Genomic DNA, 6,000 nt, shown 5'->3' on the forward strand with positions numbered 1-6,000 from the left:
ATACCAATTGCAACAGTATCAAAATATGCCTTAACATCCATTGGATTAATACAAATTAAAAATCAGATAGATAATACCAATTATAGGTAAGAAAGTAAAGAAATAAGACTTCTCATCCTCTACTGGAGGAGTATAACTGAAGCAGTATTATAGAAAATAGTCTGATGGTACTTAATGAATTCAATATACACCTTGTCCAATGTTCTAACAATCACACACCTGGGTATAAACATCAAAGAAACCAGCACACCAATCAAAAGGCAATTCACCACAGTATTATTTTGTAGTTACAGAAAGTTGAAAGTTACTTTAGGTGTCCATCCCTAGAGGAATAGAGAAGTAAATGCAACGGATACAGAATCTGAAATACTATACTACACTTAGCAATAATATAATAGACGCATATACAGCAACAAAATTTATCTTAAACATACACTGTTGAGTGAAAAGGGTTGAAACAAAGTGCGGTCTCTAAGACAATACCATTTCTATACATTAACACATAGACATATGCAAAAAAAATAACACTTTAGTTTACCAGCATATATTACAAACATCATAAAACCTAAGCCTTTGAAGGAAGGAGAAATGGAAAAGGGTAGTGGATAGTGAAATAAAAATAAGTAAAATTATACAATGGAGACAGAGGAGTTAAGATGGCAGAATAGTAAGAAGACCCTGGACTTGTCTCGTCCCTCAAACACAGATCAACATCAAGCCATTTTGAACACCTAGGAATTGATCTGAGGATTAACAGTACAATCTGCATAACTTGAGGGAAAGAATGTGGCAGGTACATGGTATAGAGAGGTGAATAGGGAGAGAGAAGAGCCGTGGTGCCACAGAGGAGAGGGAACCCTTCTTGTGGAGATGAGAAAGACAAAGGGGAAGAGAGAGCAGCACATTGTGTTTGCATAAGAAAGCACTCCCCCTGGGGCACCTGGGTGGCTCAATCAGTTAAACATCTGACTTCAACTATGGCTCAGGTCATGATCTCATAGTCCATGAGTTTGAGCCCTGTGTTGGGCTCTGTGCTGACAGCTCAGAGCCTGGAGCATGTTTCAGATTCTGTGTCTCCCTCTCTCTGACCCTCCCCCATTCATGCTCTGTCTCTCAAAAATAAATAAACGTTAAAAAAAAATTTTTTTAATAAAGAAACACTCTGCCTGAAAGCAGCTAGAGAGAAAGAGTGAAAACACACACAAGAGCCTACAGTCTTTTATAAACAGTGGAGCACAGAGTCTGAAGTTTCAGAGGTCAGGCCCTGGTGGTGCTCTGGTAAGGAAGCAGGGCAGAGCCCTGGGAACAGGCAGCAAGGTCTGAGGATCCCATGGGTCACATGGGGAGACAAAAATGGAAAGTCCTCAAATACATGTAGGTTGAAGAACATCTGACTAAAACATGAATGGGTTAACCAGGAAATTAAAGAAAAAATTAAAAAATAGATGGAAGCAAATGAAAATGAAAACACAACAGTCCAAAACCTTTGGGATGCAGCAAGGCAGTCCTAAGTGGGAAGTATATTACAATTCAGGCCAATCTCAAGAAGCAAGAAAGGTCCTGAATACACAGCCCAGCCTTACACCTAAAGGTACTAGAATATGAATAGTAAATAAAGCCTAAAGCTAGCAGAAGAAGGGAAATAATAAGGATTAGAGCAGAAATAAATAATATAGAAACAAAAAATACAGGAGAACAGATCAATGAAACTAAGATCTTACTCTTTGAAAGACAACAGAAATGATGAACCCCTAGCCAGACTTACCAGAGAGAGAGACAGAGAGAGAGAGAGAGAGAGAGAGAGGACCCAAATAGATAAAACCACAAATGAAAGAGGAGAGATCACAACCAACACCACAGAAATATAATTAATTACAAGTGATTACCATGAAAAATTATATGCCAACAAACTGGACCATCTGTAAGGAATGGACAAATTCTCAGAAACTCACAAACTACCAAAACTGAAACAGGAAGAAATAGAAAATTTGAACAGACCCATAACCACCAAAGAAATTGAATCAGTAATCAAAAATCTCCCAATAAACAAGAGTCCTAGGCCAGATGGCTTCCCAGGGGAATTCTACCAAACATTTAAAGAAGAGTAAAGGGGTATCTGGGTGACTCTATCAGTTAAGCATCCAACCCTTAGTTTCGGCTCAGGTCACGATCTCAGTTTGTGAGTTCAAGCCCCACATTGGACTCTACTCTGACAGTGTTGAGCCTATTTGGGATTCTCTCTGTCCCTCGCTCTCTGCCCCTCTCCCACTATCTATTTCTCTCTCTCTCTCTCAAAATAAATAAATGAACACTTAAAGAAGAGTTAATACCTATTCTTTTCAAACGGTTCCAAAAAATAGAAATAGAAGGAAAACATCCAAACTCATTCTATGAGGCCAGCATTACTTGATTCCAAAACCAGACAAAGACTCCACTAAAAAGGAGAATTACAGGCCAATATCCTTGATGAACAGGGATACCACCTTCACTCCTGTCAGAATGGCTAAAATTAATAACACAAGAAACAATGAGTGTTGACAAGGATGCAGAGAAAAGGGAACCCTCTTGCACTGTTGGTGGGAATGCAAACTGGTGTAGCCACTCTGGAGAACATTTTGGAGGTCCCTCAAGAAACTCAAAATAGAACTACCATATGACCCAGCAATTACACTATTAGGTATTACCCAAAGGATAACAGAAATACAAATTCAAAGGGGTACATGCATCCCAATGTTTATAGTAGCATTATCAACAATAGCCAAACTATGGAGAGAGCCCAAATGTCCATGGACTGATGAATAGATAGAAGAGATGTGGTGTGTGTGTGTGTGTGTGTGTGTGTGTGTATACATATACATACAATAGAATATTACTCAGACATGAAAAAGAATGAAATCTTGCTATTTGCAACAATGTGGATGGAGCTACAGTGTATTATGCTAAGTGATATAAGTCAGTGAGAGAAAGCAATACCAGATGATTTCACTCATGTGGAATTTAAGAAAACAGATAAACATAAGGGAAGGAGGGAAGAGGTGAGAGGGAAACAAAGCACAAGAGACTCTTAATGATAGAGAAGAAACTATGGGTTGACAGAAGAAGGTGTGTGAGAGATGGGCCATATGGGTGATGGTATTGAGGGTACTTGTTGTGATGGGCACCGGGTGTTGTATGTAAGTGATGAATCACTAAATTCTACTCCTGAAAACAGTATTTCACTGTATATTAACTACAATTTAAATTGAAAATAAAAGGTAGGCCAGAAGGCATCAAAGACAACTTTGTCATCCTTATAATTTTGGCTGGTCCCCAGAACACAAACATCTATATAGGGCCAGCCTGTTCACAATATTAATTTTGTTTTAATTGTGTTGCTAACATATTATGCTCCGAGGCAATAAATAAGGGTACCACTTCAAAGAAATGATAGAGGAGCCATGCTCCAGTGATGATAGGTTATCCTCAACTAAGGAAAATTATTAATTGAATTTTATACCTGAGCTCTAAATGAAATGAAGAAACTAATAATAATTAAAAAAACTAAAACTCATAATAATAACAAAGGAGAAACCCTATCAAAGCAATTCATCATATTAATAAATTCAAGGAGAAAAAATGCTGAATATCTCCAGAGATGCAGAAAAGGCATTGGATATATTCCACCACCTAGCTGTGATTTTTAAAAAAGAATAACTTGGCACATGGGTGGTTCACTCGGTCGAATGTCCCACTCTTGATTTCAGCTCAGGTCATGATCTCACCATTTGTGGGATCCAGCCCCACATCAGGCTCTGAGTTGACAGACAATAAATAAGTAAACATTTTTTAAAAAGAAAAACTTGCAGAACTGGTTTTTGAAAGGAACAAGTATCTAGACAGTTATTTTTAATTAATTTATTTATTGCTTAATTCACATCCAAGTTAATTAGCATATAATGCAACAATGATTTCAGGAGTAGATTCCTTAATGCCCCTTACCCATTTAGCCCATACTCCCTCCCACAGCCCCTCCAGCAACCCTTTCTTTGTTCTCTGTATTTAAGAGTCTCATGTTTTGTCCCCCTCCCTGTTTTTATATTATTTTTGCTTTCCTTCCCTTATGTTCATCTGTTTAGTATATTAAAATCTTCATATGAAGTCATATTATATTTGTCTTTCTCTAATTTCACTTAGCATAATACCCTCCAGTTCCATCCACATAGTTGCAAATGGCAAGATTTCATTCTTTTTGATTGCCGAGTAATACTCCTTTGAATATATATACCACATCTTCTTTATCCATTCATCTGTTGATGGACATTTGGGCTCCTTCCATACTTTGGCTATTGTTGATAGTGCTGCTATCAACATTGGGTTGCATGTTCCCCTTTGAAACAGCACACCTGTATCCCTTGGGTAAATACCTAGTAGTGCAATTGTTGGGTCATAGGGAAGTTCTATTTTTAATTTTTTGAGGAACCTCCATAATGTTTTCCAGAGTGGCCACACCAGTTTGTATTCCCACCAGCAGTGCAAAAGAGATCCTCTTTCTCCACATCCTCATCAACATCTGTTGTTGCCTAAGTTGTTAGCTAACTTGTCAAATGTTAGCCATTTTGACAAGTGTGAGGTGGTTTCTCATTGTGGTTTTTCCCTGATGGTGGTATTTCCCTGATGACAAGTGATGTTGAGCAGTTTTTCATGTGTCTGTTGGCCATCTGGATGTCTTCTTTGGAGAAGTGTCTATTCATGTATTTTGCCTATTTCTTCACTGGATTATTTGTTTTTTGGATGTTGAGTTTGATAAGTTCTTTATAGATTTTGAATACTAACCCCGTATCTGATATGTCATTTGCAAATATCTTCTCCCATTCCATCAGTTGCCATTTAGTTTTGCTGATTGTTTCCTTTTCTGTGCAGAAGCATTTTATTTTGATGAGGTTCCAATAGTTCATTTTTTCTTTTGTTTCCCTTGCCTCTGGAGGAATGTTGAGTAAGAAGTTGCTGTGACTGAGGCCAAAGAGGTTTTGACTGCTTTATCCTCTAGGATTTTGATGGTTTCCTGTCTTACATTTCAGTCTTTCATCCATTTTAACTTTATTTTTGTTCATGGTGTAAGAAAGTGGTCCAGGTTCATTCTTCTGCATGTTGTTTTCCAGTTTTCCCAGCACTTGCTGAAGAGACTGTCTTTATTCCATTGGATACTCTTTCCTGCTTTGTCAAAGATTAGTTGGCCATACGCTTGTGGGTCCATTTCTGGGTTCTCTATTCTGTTCCATTGATCTGAGTGTCTGTTTTTGTGCCAGTACCATACTGTCTTGATGATTACAGCTTTGTAATACAGCTTGAAGTCCGGAATTGTGATGCCTCCAACTTTGGTTTTCTTTTTCAAGTTTTCTTTGGCTATTCAGCTCTTTACTGGTCCTAAACACATTTTAAGATCATTTGTTCTAGCTCTGTGAAGAATGCTGTTGTTATTTTGATAGGGATTGCATTGAATATGTAGATTGCTTTGGGTAGTATGGACATTTTAACAATGTTTGTTCTTCAAATCCAGAAGCATGGAATCTTTTTCCATTTTTTTGTGTCTTCTTCAATTTCTTTCACAAGCTTTCTATAGCTTTCAGTGTATAGATTTTCTGCTTCTTTGGTTATGTTTATTTCTAGGTACTTATGGTTTTTGGTGCAATTGCAAATGGGATTGATTCCTTGATTTCTCTTTCTGTTGTTTCATTATTGGTGTATAGGAATGCAACCAATTTCTATGCATTGACTTTATATCCTGAAACGTTGCTGAATTCATGGATCAGTTCTAGCAGTTTTTTGGCAGAATTTTTTGGGTTTTCCATATAGAGTATCATGTCATCTGCAAAGAGTGAAGTTTGACTTCCTCCTGGCTGATTTGGATGCCTTTTATTCCTTTGTGTTGTCTGATTGCTGAGGCTAAGACTTCCAATACTATGTTGAGTAACAGTGGCAAGAGTGGACATCCCTTAGACAATTCTTTTTTTTTTCTTTTAG

The sequence above is a fragment of the Prionailurus bengalensis genome, chromosome C1 (genome assembly GCF_016509475.1).
Source record: "Prionailurus bengalensis isolate Pbe53 chromosome C1, Fcat_Pben_1.1_paternal_pri, whole genome shotgun sequence".
Taxonomy (NCBI): Eukaryota; Metazoa; Chordata; class Mammalia; order Carnivora; family Felidae; genus Prionailurus; species Prionailurus bengalensis.